General features: G+C 41.1%; 1 pseudogene; it reads left to right on the forward strand.

Moving 5' to 3' along the window:
• On the forward strand, window positions 228-2739 carry Gm7002 (predicted gene 7002; annotated as a pseudogene).

The raw sequence follows: 20657 nt of genomic DNA on the forward strand, positions 1-20657 counted from the left end.
TCAAGAATTAGTCACTGAGAACTCAGGTATTATGTGAGTCTTATCCCAGTCTCTTCCAGAGGTAGGTATCTTAGAGATCTTAGGCCCTCCCTCTAAACTTCATCACTTGAAGGTTCCCTACCTCTCCCCTGCCTCAGTAATGACCCAGTCTTCAACACACCAAGCCATAGCAAGTGTTGTATATCAGCTGTATATCAGCAACATTAAAAAGAGTGTATTGGGCTCTTGAGTCACCCCCACATAGCCTAGGCTTGTCCTGTGAGTAGGACATGGTCCAGGCTTCCCACCCTGTTCTGTACTACTACTTCCTTGGCTTTCCCATCAAGATGCCTGAGGAAGTGCACCATGGAGAGGAAGAGGTGGAGACCTTTGCCTCTCAGGCAGAAATTGTCCAGCTCATGTCCCTCATCATCAATACTCTCTATTCAAACAAGGAATTTTCCTTCAGGAATTGATCTCTAATACTTCTGATACCCTGGACAAAATTCAGTATGAGAGCCTGACAGACCCTTCCAAGTTGGACAGAGGCAAAGAGCTGAAAATTGACATCATCCCCAACCCTCAGGAGCATACGCTGACTTTGGTGGACATCGGCATTGGCATGACCAAGGCTGACCTCATTAATAACTTGGGAACCATTGCTAAGTCTGGCACAAAGGCATTCATGGAGGCTCTTCAGGCTGGTGCAGATACCTCCATGATTGGGCAGTTTGGTGTCAGATTCTTCTTGGCCTATCTAGTGGCAGAGAAAGTGGTTGTGATCACGAAGCACAATGATGATGAGCAGTATGCCTGGGAGTCTTCTGCGGGTGGATCCTTCAACGCCCATGCAGATCATGGTGAGTCCATTGTCTGGGGTACCAAAGTGATCCTTCACCTCAAAGAAGACCTGGCAGAGTACTTAGAGGTGAGGGAGGTCAAGGAAGTTGTGAAGAAACACTCCCAGATCATAGGCTATCCCAGCATCCTCTACTTGGAGAAGGAACAAGAGAAGGAGATCAGTGATGATGAGGCAGAGAAAGAGAAAGGTGAGAAAGGAGAAAGATAAGGTTAATGAGAAGAAGCCTAAGATTGAAGATGTGGGATCTGATGAGGAGAATGACAGCACAAAGATAAGAAAAAGAAAACAAAGAAGACCAAGGAGAAGTACATTGACCAGGAAGAGCTGAATAAGATGAAGCCTATCTGGACCAGAAATCCAGATGAGCTCACTCAAGAGGAATATGGTAAATTCTATAAGAGCCTCACCAATAATTGGGAAGACCTCTTGGCAGTCAAGGACTTCTCTGTAGATGGTCAGTTGAAATTCAGGGCATTGCTCTTCATTCCCCAGTGAGCTCCCCTTGGCCTTTTTGAAACAAGAAGAACAACAACAAATTCTATGTCCATTGTTCTTTCAGCATGGACAGCTTTGATGAGATGATACCTGAGTACCTCAACTTTATCTGCAGTGCAGTTGACTCCAAGGACCTGTCCCTGAACATCTCCCGAGAAATGTTCCACCAGAGCAAGATCCTGAAAGTCATCTGCAAAAACATCGTGAAGAAGTGCCCCGAGCTCTTCTCTGAGTTGGCTGAAGACGAAGAGAACTACAAGAAGTTTTGTGAAGCATTCTCCAAGAATTTGAAGCTTGGAATCCACATGGATTCCACTAACTATTTCCACCTCTCTGAGTCCCATTGCTTTCACACCTCTCAGTCTGGAGATGAGATGACTTCCCTGTTAGAATATGTGTCTCACATGAAGGAGACACAGAAGTCCATCTACTATACCACTGGTGAAAACAAAGAGCAAGTGGCCAACTCTGCCTTTGTGGAGAGTGAGTGGAAACAGGGCTTTGAGGTAGTGTACATAACTGAGCCTATTGATGAGTGCTCTGTACAGCAGCTCAAGGAATTTGATGGAAAGAGCCTGGTCTCAGTGACTAAGGAAGGCCTAGAGCCACCAGAGGATGAGGAAAAGAAGAAGAAAATGGAGGAGAGCAAGGCAAAATTTGAGGATCACTGTAGGCTATGAAGGAGATCTTAGACAAGAAGGTTGAAAAATTGACAATTTCCAATAAGCTTTTGTCTTCCCCCTGCTGCATTGTGACAAGCACTTAAGTCTGGACAGTCAGCATAGAATGCATCATGAAGTCCCAGGTACTGTGAGACAGTTCTACAATGGGCTACATGATGGCCAAAAAGAGATCACCTAGAGATCAACCCTGACCACCCCATTGTGGAGATCCTGTGGCAGAAGGCTGAGGCAGACAAAATGACAAAGCTGTCAAGGAGGTGCTGCTGTTTGAAACTGCTCTCCTCTCCTCTGGTTTCTCACTTGAGGATCCTCAACCCCACTGCAATTGCATTGACTGCATGATTAAACTAGGCCTGAGCATTGATGAAGATGAGGTCACTGTGGAAGAGCCCGGTGCTGCTGTTCCCAATGAGATCCCTCCACTGGGGGGGGGGGTGATGGGGATGTCTCTCACATGGAAGAAGTGGATTAAAGGCTCCTGGGAAGTCCATGTCCTCTGTATAGTGTCCCTGTGGCTTCCCCAGAAGCCTTAACTGGCCCTGACCCACCTGGCTCTCTGTTCATGTCTACAAGAATCTCTTCTATCCTGCCCTTGTGCCTTAAGGCAGGAAGATCCCTTCCCACAGAGTAGCAGGGTTGGGTGTTGTGTATTGTGGTTCTTTTGTTTGTTTTATTTTGTTCTGAAATTAAAAGTATGTAAAATAAAGAAGATGCAGTGTTTTTTTTTTAAGTGTGTGTTAGAAAGTGTGGTAACATGTAATCTGAAGCCATTCCGAAGAACAGTAGTCCTAGATCTAACACATGTCACGTGAATCCAGTGATATAATTCTTCACCCATTACAACTCTCTGTAGTTCTCCAAAATGCTTCATATAATTCCAAGGATTCATACTGGAGGCATGTGACTGGCACAGGGGTTTCCCATTCATTCTCACTGAAACTTGATATCATGTTCTTTCCCTAGGGCATAACACACTCTCAGAAGTTCTATTTTTTGTGTGTGTTTTGGAAGAACTGACAAAAACAATTACTTTTGAAGAGTGAAACTTCCCTTCCTACACATCTGTTAATACAATAATTGCCTCTACTCCTTTTTCTCCTTTAGTCATCATGTTTGAATGGGTAGGTGAACAGATCACATCATCTTTTCAGACTGGCCTCCTGTATTTCCTTAGATAGACTCTCTCCTTCAATATTGTTCAGCCCAAAGGCATATCAATGTGAATATAAGCTGCTTGGGATTCAGAACTCTCCTCAAGTATCAGGCAGAATAAGAACTGACTTCCCCAGAGCATTCCCTGTAGGTGACTACAAGACATAGATAGAATGAGGTAAGAAGAAGGATCAAAGACCCACATTTAAAATAAAACTTTTTGATTTGGCCTATATTCCTGGAAAACTAGGGATAATAATAACAAGAAGGAGGAGGAGGAGTAAATAACATAACCTGTCTCCTACTTAGCTTCATCTATCAACACAGTCAAGAATTATCTAAGGAGGAATGAATTACAAGATTGCCTCCACTCCTTGATCTTGCAAACTTTATATGCCCCAGTACAGGGGGATGTCAGGGCCAAGAAGTGGGAGTGGGTGGGTAGGCGAGCAGGGCGGGGGGAGGGGCATAGGGGACTTTTGGGATAGCATTTAAAATGTAAATGAAGAAAATATCTTTAAAAAAAAGAAAAAAAAGAAGATTGCCTCCATCAGACTGATCTATGAACATGTCTGTAGGATACTTTTTAATTGCTTATTGTTCAGGAGGGTCCAGCCTGCTGAGGTGGTACCATCCCTATATGGTGGTCCTCAGCTGGAAGCTAGCTGAGCTAAAACTAGGAAGCAAACCAAAAAGCAGCCGTTCTCCATGGATTGTGGCCTGGAAGCTTTTCCCTTTCCTCACCAAGTTGCCTTCAGCCATAGTGTTTATCAAACCAACCAAAAAGCACACAAGAACAACCTACTACTAAAAGATAGAGCTCTCCTAGTTCTCTCTCCCTCCATTCTCCCCACACTTAGTCCCTCCTGTAACTCTCCCTATCAACTTCCCCTCCCTACCTCCTTCCCCTCTCCTTCCCCACTTCCTTACCTCTCTCTCTCTCTCTCTCTCCCTCTCTCTCTCTCTCTCTCTCTCTCTCCACCCTGGCTGTCTGTTCTAATTCCCCTTCTCAGTGACATTTAAGCATACTCCCTAGGGCTCTCCTTGTTACTTAGCTTCTTTGGATCTGTGGATTGTTTGGGTTTGTGTATTGGTTATCCTTACTTTATGGCTAATATCCACTTACAAGTATATATATACTATATTTGTCTTTCTAGGTCTGGATTACCTCACTCAGAATGATCTTTCCTAGTTCCATCTATTTGTCTGCAAATTTCATGATGTCATTGATTTTTAATCACTGAGCAATATTTCATTGTGTAAAAATGCATCACATTTTATTTATCCATTCTTTGGTTGAGGAACATCTACATTGTTTTCAATTTCTGGCTATTATGAATAGAGTTGCTATGAACATTGTTGAACAAATGTCTTTGTGATTTGGTAGAGCATCTTTTGAGTATATGCCAAGGAATAGTAAGCTGGGCCTTGAGGTAGAACTATTCCAAATTTTCTGAGAAACAGCCAAATTGATTTTCAAAGTAGTTGTACAAGTTTGCACTCCCAACAGCAATTGAGGAGCGTACCCTTTGTGCCACATCCTCACCAGCATGAGTTATCTCTTGAGTTTTTGATCTTAGCCATTCTGACAGGAGTAAGATAGAATCACAGAATTGTTTTGATTTCCCTGATGACTAAGGATGTTGAACATTTCTTTAAGTTCTTGCTCATTAGAGATTCCTCTATTGAGAATTCTCTGTTTAGCTCTGTACCTCATTTTTTAATTGGGTTATTTAGTTTGTTAATTTCTTGAGTTCCTTATATATTTTGGATATCAGCCCTCTGTTGGAAGTAGAGTTGATGAAGATATTTTTCCATTCTATAGGCTGCCATTTTGTCCTTTTGGGGGTGTCCTTTGCCTTACAAAAGCTTTTCAGTTTCATGAGGTCCCATTTATTACTTGTTGATCTTAGCACCTGAACTGTTGGTGTCATTCAGAAAGTTATCTCTTCTGCCAATACATTCAAGGCTATCCTCCACTTTCTCTAATATCATATTTAGTGTATCTGATTTTATGGTGAGATCTTTGATCCCCCTGGACTTGAGTTTTGTGTAGGGTGAGAGCTATGAATATATTTTCATTCTTCTACATGCAGACATCCAGTTAGACCAGCAACATTTGATTGGGGTGGGTATCTCTGGGATGAGCTAAAAACTAGAAACCTAGGACAATGGAAACTTCCAGGAATCTATGAGGGTGACTCTATCTAAGACTCTTAGGAATAGAAGATATGGCATCTGAAATGGCCACCTCCTGTAATCAGGCAAGACTTCTAATGGAGGAATAGGAACACCAATCCAACCACAAAAACTTCAACCAATAATTCATCTTGCCTACAATGTGGTCAAGGATAAACATGGAGCAGAAGTTGAGGGAATAGCCAACCAATGACTGGCCCAACTTGAGACCCAAGCTATGAGAGAGTGCTCACCCCTGACACTATTAATGATACTCTGCTATACTTTCAGAGCAGAGGCTAGTGTAACTGCCATTTAAGAGGCTCTACCCAACAACTGATAGAAACAGATGCAGAGACCCATAGGCAAACAATAGGTGGAGCTCAGGGAATCTTATGGGACAGGGAGGTTGAAAAAGCCAGAGAGGTCAAGGACACCACAAGAAAACCTACAGAATCAACTAACCTTGGCCCATTAGGGGCTCACAGAGACTGAACCACCATCCAGAAAGCATTCATTAAAAAGACCTAAGTCTTTCTACACATATGTAACAGATATCCAACTTGGTCTTCATGTGGGACTCCTTACAGCAGGAGCAGGGAATGTCTCTGACTCTGACTTCTTTCCCCTTACTGCAACTTGATATGCCAAAGCAGGTTGATATCCATGGGAGGTCTCTCCTTCTCTGAGGAGAAAGGGAGGTGAGAGGGAAAAACTTGGAGAAGAAGAGGAAGGAAAAACTAAGATCAGGATGTAAAGTAAATGAATAAATCAATTAATGATGAAAAAAGTAGATCTAACATAAGTGTGATCAAACCCATGTGCTCTCCATTCAGTACCGATCCTTGGGCACCATCTCAGAGAAAGTCTCCTATCTCTCCCTCTTCTATGATCCAATGTCTTCTGTCACAGACTCAAGCTCACAGTTACCCGAGTTTGCCACCTTGACTGGACTGACTGATTCCTAGAGGATTAGTAAGATAAGCCTGTGAATGTGTCTGTGAGAGTGTTTCCAAAGACAACAAATGGGGGGAGAAGGAGCTTACCCTATCTCTGATAGTGCCATTAAATAGATAGGGGCCCCTAGTAGAATAAAAAGTGTGGAAGAAAACTCACTCACTAATACAGGCATGTTGCTCTCTGGTTTCTGGATGCTGGGATTGGGTTAGCTTTAATGCTTCTCACCCTCACACCAGAGTGGTCAGATATTGTGATATTGTGGGTCAGAGAAAATTATTCCTCCCTTAACTCTTTTCTCCAGAGTTCTTGTGGGGAGAAAAATCTAACACCCTCCCCCCAACTTCCTGCCTGTTATTTCTTGTCCATTTTGCCTCACAGGGAGAAACATAAAAGTAGCCATCTCTGGCCTAGCATCATGAAGGAACAGAGGTGGGACATTTGTGACTCCCCTGTCGGGTCTGTCTGTCCTGCTTCCCTATGGTTCCACCAATTTATAGTCAGTTCTCAGTTTCTCCATTTACTATGGATTTTTTGAAAGAGAAGGACAGAACTATGGGCTAGGGGTATTTTCTCCAGTTGAAAAACTGGGAAGAAAATTCTTTCAATGCTTGTGACGATGAAATACCCCAGCTATTCTTGAAGTGTCCTAGCAAACTATATTTGTGAGGAAAGAAAGGAGAGAGAGAGAGAGAGAGAGAGAGAGAGAGAGAGAGAGAGAGAGAAGACTGCTCTTAGGTATTATGGAGAGAAAGTTTATTGTAGATAAAAAAGAGAACATAGCCAGAGGCAAAGACATCTGGGAGAGTCCAGAGTAAACAGGACCCTGAGGTGGGCCTTGTAAGGAGGGGAAGGAGGTATGAGAGCTAAAGTTATGTTTTAGGTTTTAAATTACTGTGCTTAAGAGATCTATAAAACAGAAATTCCTCTAACCTGTAAGTGCCACTTGCCCAAGGACAGATAACCTTCTGGAACACTGGGGGCTGTTCATGTAAGGAAAGCAATGTGGTTTTACTTCTTATTTTAAAACTTTAATTTATTCTTTGTGAACTTCACACCATGCATCTCAACTCCACTCATCTCCCCATCCCTTCTTATCCACCCTCTACTTTGGCAATCGCTCGCACAAGAGAAAATTAAAAATAAATAAATAAATAAAAACAAAACACAAATTAAAACTAGAAAAAAATACAAAAATCAGGAGACCAAGATGCCAAAAGGGTAAATAAATAAAGATATATATATATATATATTATATATATATAAATACAGACAAACTAGTAAAGCCAAAATGATTGGATTATATAGGGAATAAACAGAAGGAGGAAGGGCAACCCATCCTCTGGCCAGAGACTTCAGGATAGAGAGCAGGGCATTCCAGCAAGGAGGACCCTGTAACTGGTAGAGACTGAGGGAAACTAGAAGAACCAGGTGCTCAGAATCAGCTCTGATATGATAAGAGGCATCTCCGGTTCTGGGACTCCACTGAAAATAGTCTGCACAGGTGAGAGTGTGCACTACAGAAGCTAACAGCTTTTGGGACAGGCAGGAGCCACAGAGCTTCTGAGGCAGCACCCTTTTAGGGCTCCAGACATCCGGGCACCTTCCCAGCCAGAGGACAGGTGTCCACCCAGCCGGGGAGGGCTTTGCCTCAGCATCATCGGGAGCCATCTTGGTTCCCGGACTCCAGCAAAAGTAGTCTGCACAGGTGAGAGTGTGGACTACAGAAGCTAACAGCGTCTGTGACAGGCCAAAGTAACACAGCCTCAGGGAAAGGTCCTGTTTTGGGCCTTCACCTTCGGCCAGGAGGGAGGTTCAAACGCCAGATATCTGTGCACCTTCCCTGTAAGAGGAGAGCTTGCCTGCAGAGAGTGCTCTGACCACTGAAACTCATAGGAGAGAGCTAGTCTTCCAGGTCTGCTGATAGAGGGTAACAGAATCACGAGAGGAACAATCTCTAAACAGAGACAACTATAACAACTAACTCCAGAGATTACCAGTAGCGAAAGGTAAATGTAAGAATCTTACTAACAGAAACCAAGACCACTCACAATCATCAGAACCCAGCACTCCCACTTCACCCAGTCAAGGGCACCCCAACATACCCGAAAAGCTAGACCCGGATTTAAAAGCATATCTCATGATGATGGTAGAGGACATCAAGAAGGACTTTAATAACTCACTTAAAGAAATACAGGAGAACACTGCTAAACAGGTAGAAGATATTAAAGAGGAAGCACAAAAATCCCTTAAAGAATTACAGGAAAACACAACCAAACAGGTGATGGAATTGAATAAAACCATCCAAGACCTAAAAATGGAAGTAGACACAATAAAGAAAACCCAAAGTGAGGCAACATTGGAGATAGAAACCCTAGGAAAGAAATCTGGAACCATAGATGTGAGCATCAGCAACAGAATACAAGAGATGGAAGAGAGAATCTCAGGTGCAGAAGATTCCATAGAGAACATCAGCACAACAATCAAAGAAAATAGAAAATGCAAAAAGATCCTAACTGAAAACATCCAGGAAACGAAGGACACAATGAGAAGACAAAACCTAAGGATAATAGGAGTAGATGAGAATGAAGATTTTTCAACTCAAAGGACTGGCAAATATCTTCAACAAATTATAGAAGAAAACTTCCCAAAAACTAAAGAAAGAGATGCCTATGAACAAACAAGAAGCCTACAGAACTCCAAATAGACTGGAACAGAAAGAAATTCCTCCCGACACATAATAATCAGAACAACAAATGCACTAAATAAAGAATGAATATTAAAAGAAGTAAGGGAAAAAGGTCAAGTAAAATATAAAGGCAAACCTATCAGAATTACACCAGATTTTTCACCAGAGACTATGAAAGCCAGAAGAGCCTGGACAGATTTATACAGACACTACAGAACACAAATGCCAGCCCAGGCTACTATACCCAGCCAAACTCACAATTACCATAGATGGAGAAACCAAAGTATTCCACGACAAAACCAAATTCACACATTATCTCTCCACGAATCCAGCCCTTCAAAGGATAATAACAGAGGAAAAAAAAAAAAAAAACAATACAAGGACAGAAAACATGTCCTAGAAAAAGCAAAAAGGTAATCCCTCAACAAACCTAAAAGAAGACAGCCACAAAAACAGAATGCCAACTTTAGCAACAAAAATAATCAGAAGCAACGATTACTTTTCCTTAATATCTCTTAATATCAATGGACTCAACTCCCCTATAAAAACACATAGACTAACAGACTGGCTACACAAACAGGACCCAACATTTTGCTGCTTACAGGAAACTCATTTCAGAGAAAAAGATAGACACTACCTCAGAATTAAAGGCTGGGAAACATTTCCAAGCAAATGGTCTGAAGAAACAAGCTGGAGTAGACATTCTAATATTTAATAAAATCTACTTCCAACCAAATGTAATAAAAAAAGACAAGGGGGGCACTTCATACTCATCAAAGGTAAAATCCTCCAAGAGGAACTATCAATTCTGAATATCTATGCTCCAAATACAAGGGCAGCCACATTAATTAAAGAAACTTTAGTAAAGCTCAAAACACACATTGCAGCTCACACAATAATAGTGGGAGACTTCAACACACCACTTTCAACAATGGACAGATCGTGGAAACAGAAACTAAACAGGGACACAGTGAAACTAAGAGAAGTTATGAAACAAATGGATCTAACAGATATCTACAGAAAATTTTATCCTAAAACAAAAGGATATACCTTCTTCTTAGCACCTCAGGGTACCTTCTCCAAAGTTGACCACATAATTGGTCACAAAACAAGCCTCAACAGATACAAAAGTATTGAGATTGTCACATGCATTCTATCATATCACCATGGACTAAGGCTGATCTTCAACAACAAAGTAAATAATAGAAAGCCAGCATTCACGTGGAAACTGAACAACACTTTTCTCAATGATACCTTGGTCAAGGAAGTAATAAAGAAAGAAATTAAGGACTTTTTGGAGTTTAATGAAAATGAAGCCACAACATACCCAAACTTATGAGACACAATGAAAGCATTTCTAAGAGGAAAACTCATAGCTCTGAGTGCCTCCAAAAAGAAACTAGAGAGAGCATACATTAGCAGCTTGACAACACAACTAAAAGCTGTAGAACAAAAGGAAGCAAATTCACCCAATAGGAGTAGAAGGCAGGAAATAATCAAACTCAGGTACGAAATCAACCAAGTGGAAACAAGAAGAACTATTCGAAGAATCAACCAATTGAAGAGCTGGTTCTTTGGGGGAAATCAACAAGATAGATAAACCCTTAGCCAGACTCACTAGAGGGCACAGTGAAAGTATCCTAATTAACAAAATCAGAAATGGAAAGGGAGACATAACAACAGATCCTGAAGAAATCCAAAACACCATCAGATCCTACTACAAAAGGCTATACTCAACAAAACTGGAAAACCTGGATGAATTGGACAAATTTCAAGACAGATACCAGGTACCAAAGTTAAACCAGGATCAGCTTAATGATCTAAACAGTCCTATATCCCCTAAAGAAATAGAAGCAGTCATTAATAGTTTCCCAACCAAAAAAAGCCCAGGGCCAGATGGGTTTAGTGCAGAGTTCTATCAGACCTTCAAAGAAGATCTAATTCCAGTTCTTCACAAACTATTCCACAAAATAGAAGCAGAAGGTACTACACCCAACTCATTCTATGAAGCCACAATTACTCTGATACCTAAACCACAGAAAAACCCAACAAAGATAGAGAACTTCAGGCCAATTTCTCTTATGAATATCAATGCAAAAATGCTCAATAAAATTCTTGCTATCCTAATCAAAGAACACATCTAAACAGTCGTCCATCCTGACCAAGTAGGTTTCATCCCAGGGATGCAGGGATGGATCAATATACGGAAATCCATCAACATAATCCAGTACATAAACAAACTCAAAGACAAAAACCACATGATCATCTGGTTAGATGCAGAGAAAGCATTTGACAAAATCCAAAACACATTCATGATAAAAGTTTTGGAAAGATCAGGAATTCAAGGCCCATACCTAACCATGATAAAAGCAATCTACAGCAAACCAGTAGCCAACATCAAAGTAAATGGTGAGAAGCTGGAAGCAATCCCACTAAAATCAGGGACTAGACAAGGCTGTCCATTCTCTCCCTACCTACTCAACATTGTACTTGAAGTCCTAGCCAGAGCAATTTGACAACAAAAGGAGATCAAGGGTATAAAAATTGGAAAGGAAGAAGTCAAAATATCACTTTTTGCAGATGATATGATCATATATATAAGTGACCCTAAAAATTCCACCAGAGAACTCCTAAGCCTGATAAACAGCTTCAGTGATGTAGGTGGACATAAACTTAACTCAAACAAGTCAATGGCCTTTCTGTACAAAAAGGATAAACAGGCTGAGAAAGAAATTAGGGAAACAACACCCTTCTCAATAGTCACAAATTAAAAATATATATATACCTTGGCGTGACTCTAACTAAGGAAGTGAAAGATCTGTATGATAAGAACTTCAAGTCTCTGAAGAAAGAAATTAAAGAAGATCTCAGAAGATGGAAAGATCTCCCATGCTCATGGATGGGCAGGATCAATATAGTAAAAATGGTTATCTTGCCAAAAGAAATCTACAGATTCAATGCAATCCCCATCAAAATTCCAACTCAATTCTTCAACAAATTAGAAAGGGCAATTGTCAGATTCATCTGGAATAACAAAAAACCTAGCATAGGAAAAACTCTTCTCAAGGATAAAAGAACCTCTGGGGGAATCACCATGCCTGACCTAAAGCTTTACTACAGAGCAATTGTGATAAAAAACTGCATGGTACTGGTATAGTGACAGACAAGTAGACCAATGGAATAGAATTGAAGACCCAGAAATGAACCAACACATCTATGGTCACTTGATCTTTGACAAGGGAGCTAAAACTACCCAGTGGAAAAAAGACAGCATTGTCAACAAATGGTGTTGGCACAACTGGCAGTTATCATGTAGAAAAATGTGAATTGATCCATTCCTATCTCCTGTACTAAGGTCAAATCTAAGTGGAACAAGGAACTCCACATAAAGCAGAGACAGTGAAACTTATAGAGGAGAAAGTGGGGAAAAGCCTCAAAGATATGGGTACAGGGGGAAAATTCCTGAATAGAACAGCAATGGCTTGTGCTGTAAGATCGAGAATCGATAAATGGGACCTCATAAAGTTGCAAAGCTTCTGCAAGGCAAAAGACACCGTCAATAAGACAAAGAGACCACCAACAGATTGGGAAAGAATCTTTACCTATCCTAAATCAGATAGGGGACTAATATCCAACATATATAAAGAACTCAAGAAGGTGGACTCCAGAAAGTCAAATAACCCCATTAAAAAATGGGGCTCAGAGCTGAACAAAGAATTCTCACCTGAGGAATACCAAATGGCAGAGAAGCACCTGAAAAAATGTTCAACATCCTTAATCATCAGGGGAATGCAGATCAAAACAACCCTGAGATTCCACCTAACACCAGTCAGAATGGCTAAGATCAAAAATTCAGGTGACAGCAGATGCTGGCGAGGATGTGGAGAAAGAGGAACACTCCTCCATTGTTGGTGGAATTGCAAGCATGTACAACCACTCTGGAAGTCAGTCTGGTGGTTCCTCAGAAAATTGGACATAGTACTATTGGAGGATCCCGCAATACCTCTTCTGCGCATATATCCAAAAGATGTTTCAACCGGTAAGAAGGACACATGCTCCACTATGTTCATAGCAGTGTTATTTATAATAGCCAGAAGCTGGAAAAAACCCAGATGCCCCTCAACAGAGGAATGGATACAGAAAATGTGGTACCTTTACACAATGGAGTACTACTCAGCTATTAAAAAGAATGAATTTATGAAATTCCTAGGCAAATGGATGGACCTGGAGGGCATCATCCTGAGTAAGGGAACCCAATCACAAAGGAACTCACATAATATGTACTCACTGATAGGTGGATATTAGCCCAGAAACTTAGGATACCCAAGATGTAAGATAGTTTGCTAAATGCATGAAACTGAAGAAGAACGAAGACCAAAGTGTGGACACTTTGCCCCTTCTTAGAATTGGGAACAAAACACCCATGGAAGGAGTTACAGAGACAAAGTTTGGAGCTGAGATGAAAGGATGGACCATCTAGAGACTGCCATACCTGGGGATCCATCCCAGAATCAGCCTCCAAACGCTGACACCATTGCATACACTAGCAAGATTTTGCTGAAAGGACCCTGATAAAGCTGTCGCTTGTGAGGCTATGCCGGGGCCTAGCAAACACAGAAGTGGATGCTCACAGTCAGCTATTGGATGGATCACAGGACCCCCAATGGAGGAGCTACAGAAAGTACCCAAGGAGCTAAAAGGATCTGCAACCCTATAGGTGGAACAACATTATGAACTAACCAGTACCTTGGAGCTCTTGACTCTAGCTGCATATGTATCAGAAGTTGGCCTTGTAGGCCATCACTGGAAAGAGAGTCCCATTGGACTTTCAAAGTGTATATGCCCCAGTACAGGGGAACGCCAGGGCCAAAAAGTGGGTGTCAGTGGGTACGGGAGTGTGGGGGAGGTATGGAGGACTTTTGGGATAGCATTGGAAACGTAAAAGAGGAAAATACCTAATAAAAATATTTTTAAAAAAAGAGGCATCTCAGCTATTTGTCCCAGTTTTGAAGGCTATTTGGCTAACTATTTGAGGGCTTCTGGCCACCTGGAGTACAAAGAACAAGCAAAAGATGAAATGAAGAAAGTTCAGAGTGCTCCTTCAGTTCTTTCTTAAAGACAAGGATGTGTTTGTAGAAACTAGATGATGACCCCAGCACAGGTTATACTTCGGTCACAGAGACAGGAACTGGGAGATAGACACCTGAACATGCCTGATCTTAGTTCCCCTTGTTCAGGACGTTTCTCTGCTTCTGTTAATGTCTCATTCTAGAGTGAGACTACCTCTCCAGGGGCAAAGGATGTAAAATAGTCATGAATCCTGAACTGAGTTTTCAAAGCTTTTCTGTGGCACAAATGAAATATTTCTCAACAACTTGCAGGGAAGATCATTCCTTCCTTCTGGAAAAATACTCCAGTGGGCATTTTAGTCATACATGCACATCTTTACAAATGGAGTTAACTGACGTTCCAGCTCTGGATTACTAGAGGTGCTTGGAGGTAAAGTTTCTAATAGTGATGTTAAGAGCAGAAGCATACTTGTGCAGGCACGGTTATAGTTAAACAAAACATGATCAACCAAGAAAAGAGAGGGCAAAATTCAGAAAGAAGGGATCTTGCCTCTTGCCTTGAATTCTGTGAGAGAATTGGCAAAATTCAGAAGGTGCCAAGATCAATTACACTATGCCCTTAAACAAGCAGACCTGTGAGTTTCTGGTGAAGTGGAAGGACTGTTTCTTACCTGTCTACTTTATAGCCTGCCATCTTAACATGTTCTTTACTAAGTCTCCTGGGCTTTCCGTTAAATATTTAGTATATGATTGTATTGTCTTCCTGTACAAATAATGCCCCATAGTTCTTGTCAAAACCCATGCCTCTTGTATTTATACCTTTTTCCTTAAGCTGACCATATCATGGGCCATGTTTCTTACTCATCTGGTAATTTTAATGCTTTGAATATTCTTAAGCTATGTATCATTCTGTATGTATGTGTAGGGTAACCACCCCACTCTGTGTGTGTGTGTGTGTGTGTGTGTGTGTGTGTGTGTGTGTGTGTGTGTGTAGGGTAACCACCCCACTGTGTGTATGTGTAGGGTAATGACCCTACTATTTGTATGCGTAGGGTGACTACCTCACTGTGTAGATCTGTATTTTTCATAACTGCTAAAATATCTCAATTTTATTTTTACCATTCAAAGTTGATATAAAAGACTCACTTTTCAGCTTAAGTATAGTTCTGCTTTTAACATCAGCCTTTACCTTCAAGCACCTTTAGTAACCTGGAGTTGGAATGTCAGTTATCCCTACCTGTGAAGATGTGTATGTATGATTAAAGAGCTCACTGGAGTGTTTTTCAGAAGGAAGGAATGATCTGCCCTGCAAATTGTTGAGAAATATTTTATTCATGTCACAGAAATGTTTTGAAAACTCAGTTCAGGATTCTTTGACTCTGTCACATCCTCTCACCCAAAAAGATGTAGTTAGTCTCACACTAGAGCAAGATGTGAACAGAGTACAGAGAAATGAAGTTCTTTCTGATCCTCCCTTTTCCTCCTCAAACTTCCACACACACAGATCTTTCCCATTCTTAGCCTAAATCATTTTACTTTTTCAAAAAAGGAAACATGATGTATTTAATTGCTTCCAAAAGCAAACTGCAAAGAGAAGTGGCTATTCATTTTTCAAACTCATTACTATTCTCCTGGACAAGCAGAAAACAAGAATTGAAATTTGATGCCAGGAACTGAACCAAAAGCTTCACTCTCGCTAGACATGTAGATGTTTTCCACCGTGCACCATCCCTGAACCCCAGGGGACAAAACACAAACTTATGAAAACAATTTAACATAAAATAAATCACAGGTAATTAAATTTACATAATTAAATGTAAATATGGTATAGTTACACAATGGAATATTGTTCAGCCATTAACAACAATGGGATTATAAAATGTTTAGGTTAATGGATGGAGCTGGAAGCAACCGTGCTGAGTGAGGTAACCCAGACACAGAAAGACAAATATGTTTTAGCTTATCTCTGGGTATTAGCTTTGAATCTTATGATACATTTTTTTTCATTTAAAGTGTCCACAAGAGTCATGAAATTAAGAAGAAGTCATGTGGGGTTTAAAGGTCATTCAAGGAAAGAGAGAGAAAATGCACTGTTGTAAAGGGTCAGAGGGGAATAATGGACCAGAAAGGGTTAAACTGGAGTGTTGGCATGGAGGACTGATAGAGGAGAGAGTATGGAAAGGGACAAATAACACTAAAGGCCATTCAAAAACACATATGGACACCTTCTCTTATAGAAGCTTCACATATATAGTTAGAAACACAAATACACATGTATTTAAATGAGCTAAAATAGAATTACATTATAATGGCCAACAATGTCCCTGTTAGGAAATAAAATCCTCAGTTGCCAGGAATGGGTTGCTTCTCTTGAGGTTGTTGCCCAGTAAGGTCCTATAGACTGCCCCCCCCCCACACACACACACACTACAATCTATTGCCATTACTCTTGGATACCATCCAGAACTTGATGGTAAAATCTTATTGCTAATGCCAGGGCCAACAAGTGGGAGTGGGTGGGTGGGGGAGTGGGGGAGGGAGCGTGTGGGGGACTTTTGGGATAGTATTGGAAATCTAAATGAAATAAATACCCAATAAAAAATAAAAGCAAAAAAAAAAACCCTCATACTTTAGTCATAAAACATCATTAAATCAAAGTAAGAAAGACCTGGGAGATTCATCCCTACTGGATAACTATTATGCTGTTAGATGTGCATATAAGCTACCAGAGGAGAATAGCAATCATCAATTATACCCAGATGTGAGTTCTGTGAGCTACAACAATGACTGGCCACACAAACATCATAGGAGCAATAAACTACTTTCTGATTCGATTTAAGTCTTGTTCTAAAAGATGACACACACATCTGGCACTATTATCTGTCCAAGAGCTTAAGGCTAGTCAGGTAATATGCCCTAGGAAGAGAATATACTACTACTGTGCTATATGAAGATCGTGTAAACCAACCTCCAGTAAGTTATCCATATACCTATAGGTCAATGAATCTCAACTCTCACATGAGACAGTTTTGATTTGCAGTGAATGGAGATTAACTCAGACACCTGCAACTGGCCAAAGCTGCAGAAAAGCAGAGACAACAGAGTGCTCACTCCTAAAAGGAGCATAGACACTGCATGCTCTTTCCCCAAGATTCCAGAAGGAGGAGAATGGAGTGTAAACATCAGAGGTGGTAGATAACTACAAGGAGACATGTGTGTTCTACAAGGAGACAACTGAACACAGCAGAAAGCAGCACTTACCAACTCACAGAAACTGCGACAGAATGCACTGAATCTGTGAACCCCAAGGCAACCCGAATGCCAGCATGGAAAGGGGAGCTGGGCACACAATCCTACCCCTAGCCATGGAACAATGCCAAATGTTGTGTGCTGGGAGAAGAAGAACAGTTGTCTGTGAGTTCCCTCAAGCCAGTCTTTTAACTGTATTTTCCCACTTCCATCTCCTCTCCTGTTCTGAAATTCCATTGCCTTTTTCTCACTTTACTACTTTCAATGGTCAAGAGAGTGAGGTAGGAGAGAGCACAGGGGTGCAGACTGCAGAAGACAGTGTTATGCACTCTTTTGGGCTCTCATAAGTGAATGTCTGCTACTGGTGACTGTGTCCCAGGTATGATCTGATTTTTGAAAACACTAGAACAAAGCATGAGCTTCCTCAATCCCTTTTTGCTGATTCCATTCACTCAGACATTTACAAAACTATGAATTATGAAATGTTTTTATTTGGTACAATTTTGGAGAAATATTTTTTATTTTATTTTTTTAAGTTTCAGGATACTGGTCTTGGGTAACTTGAGACTGTGTTCCCAAATATACCAACTAATCTGCCAGGCACTGGGGTCTTCAAAGTGGATTACAATGTCCATTCTCTCTGATTCTGGGTACTTCTGATGTACTAAATCACTGAAAACAGAGAAAATAACATCCCAGCTATTTGAGTACTGATTTAATAAACATGTATTGATGGCTTTGTGCTTGGTTTATATATATAAACTCCTTTAGGGAGAATCACAGGGAAAAAAAACATACAAAGAGAGGAATTCTCCCTCGATCCCAGTGCCTGGCAGAGGACAAAGACTTATGAGTGTTCTCATGAAAAGCCAGCTGAGGAAATCGGTTGAATTTGTGTGGTTTCCTGATAAAACAATAACAGAGGAGCATATCTTTCCTATTTTGCAGGAAAGAAAAGAGTCGATATTTTTTAATCCTATCTTTGTTTTTTATCATGCTTTTGATCTTCCTATGGCATTAGATACCATTAACAAGGTTTCACATCCTCAACGATGCAGCTGAATACATAGCTTGAGTTTAATTCCCATCTAAACCACTGCATTTGTTCAGACAAGGAACACTATCAAGCAACACACACACATGTGCATACACAAACACACACACACACACACACACACACACACACACACACACACACATTTCTCTTCTCAGTGTTTTCCTTGAAATAAAGAAGTAGAGTTCCCAGATCCCACTGAGACTATTCTGCACAGGCGAGTGTGTGGACTACAGAAGCTAACAGCTTCTGAGGCAGACCTCATTTCAGGCTCCAGACATCCGGGCACCTTCCCTGCCAGAGGAGAGGTGTCTGCCCTGCCTGGGAGGGCTTTGCCACAGCATTTGGGGGAGCCATCTTGGTTCCCGGATCTGCACAGGTGAGAGTGTGGACTACAGAAGCTACAGAGATTCTAGGACAAACCCTGTTTCCGGACTTCATATTCTGCCAGGAGGCAGGTCCAAACTCCAGATATCTGTTGACCTTCCCTGCAAGAGTAGAGCTTGCCTGCAGAGAGTGCTCTAACCACTGAAACTCAGGAGAGATCTATTCTTCCAGGTCTGCTGATAGAGGCTAAAGGAATCATGAGAGGAACAAGCTCTAACCAGAGACAACTATAACAACTAACTCCAGAGATTACCAGATGGTGAAAAGCAAACATATGAATCTTACTAACAGAAACCAGGACCACTCACCATCATCAGATCCCAGCACTCCCACCTCAGCCAGTCCTGGGCACCCCAACACACCGGAAAAGCTAGACGCGGATTTAAAAACATATCTCATGATGATGGTAGAGGACATCAAGAAGGACTTTAATAACTCACTTAAAGAAATACAGGGTAATATCCACTTATCAGTGAGAACATATCATGTGAGTTCTTTTGTGATTGGGTTACCTCACTTAAGATGATGCCCTCCAGGTCCATCCATTTGCCTAGGAATTTCATAAATTCATTCTTTTTAATAGCTGAGTAGTACTCCATTGTGTAAATGTACCACATGTACTGTATCCATTCCTCTGTTGAGGTGCATCAGGGTTCTTTCCAGCTTCTGGCTATTATAAATAACACTGCTATGAACATAGTGGAGCATGTGTCCTTCTTACCAGTTGGAACATCTTCTGGATATATGCCCAGGAGAGGTATAGTGGGATCCTCCAGTAGTACTATGTCCAATTTTCTGAGGAACTGCCAGACTGATTTACAGAGTGGTTGTACAAGCTTGCAATTCCACCAACAATGGAGGAGTGTTCCTCTTTCTCCACATCCTCACGAGCATCTGCTGTCACCTGAATTTTTGATCTTAGCCATTCTGACTGGTGTGAGGTGGAATCTCAGTGTTGTTTTGATTTGCATTTCCCAGATGATTAAGGATGCTGAACATTTTTTCAGGTGCTTCTCGGCCATTCGGTATTTCTCAGGTGATAATTCTTTGTTCAGCTCTACACCCCTTTTTTTAAAGGGGTTATTTGATTTTTTTTGAGTCTACCTTCTTGAGTTCTTTATATATGTTGGATATTAGTCCCCTATCTGATTTAGGATAGGTAAAGATCCTTTCCCAATCTGTCGGTGACCTTTTTGTCTTATTGACAGTGTCTTGTCCCTTACAGAAAATTTGCAAATTTATGAGGTCCCATTTGTCAATTCTTGATCTTACAGCACAACCCATTGCTGTTCTATTCAGGAATTTGTCCCCTGTGCCCATGTCTTCGAGGCTTTTCCCCACATTCTCCTCTATAAGTTTCACTGTCTCTGGTTTTATGTGAAGTTCCTTCATCCACTTAGATTTGACCTTAGTACAAGGAGAAAGGAATGGATCAATTCACATTCTTCTACATGATAACCACCAGTTGTGCCAACACTATTTTTTGAAAATGCTGTCTTTTTTCCACTGATGGTTTTAGCTCCCTTGTAAAAAATCAAGAGACCATAGGTGTGTGGGTTCGTTTCTGGGTCTTCAATTCTATTCCATTGGTCTAGTTGTCTGTCGATATACCAGTACCATGTAGTTTTTACCACAATTGCTCTGTAGTAAAGCTTTAGGTCAGGCATGGTGATTCCCCCAGAGGTTCTTTTATCCTTGAGAAGATTTTTTGCTATCCTAGGGTTTTTGTTATTCCAGATGAATTTGCAGATTGCCCTTTCTAATTTGCTGAAGAATTGAGTTGGAATTTTGATGGGGATTGCATTGAATCTGTAGATTGCTTTTGGCAAGATAACCATTTTTACTATATTGGTCCTGCCCATCCATGAGCATGGGAGATTTTTCCATCTTCTGAGATCTTTAA

This window comes from Mus musculus, chromosome 12 (assembly GCF_000001635.26).
Source record: "Mus musculus strain C57BL/6J chromosome 12, GRCm38.p6 C57BL/6J".
Classification (NCBI taxonomy): domain Eukaryota; kingdom Metazoa; phylum Chordata; class Mammalia; order Rodentia; family Muridae; genus Mus; species Mus musculus.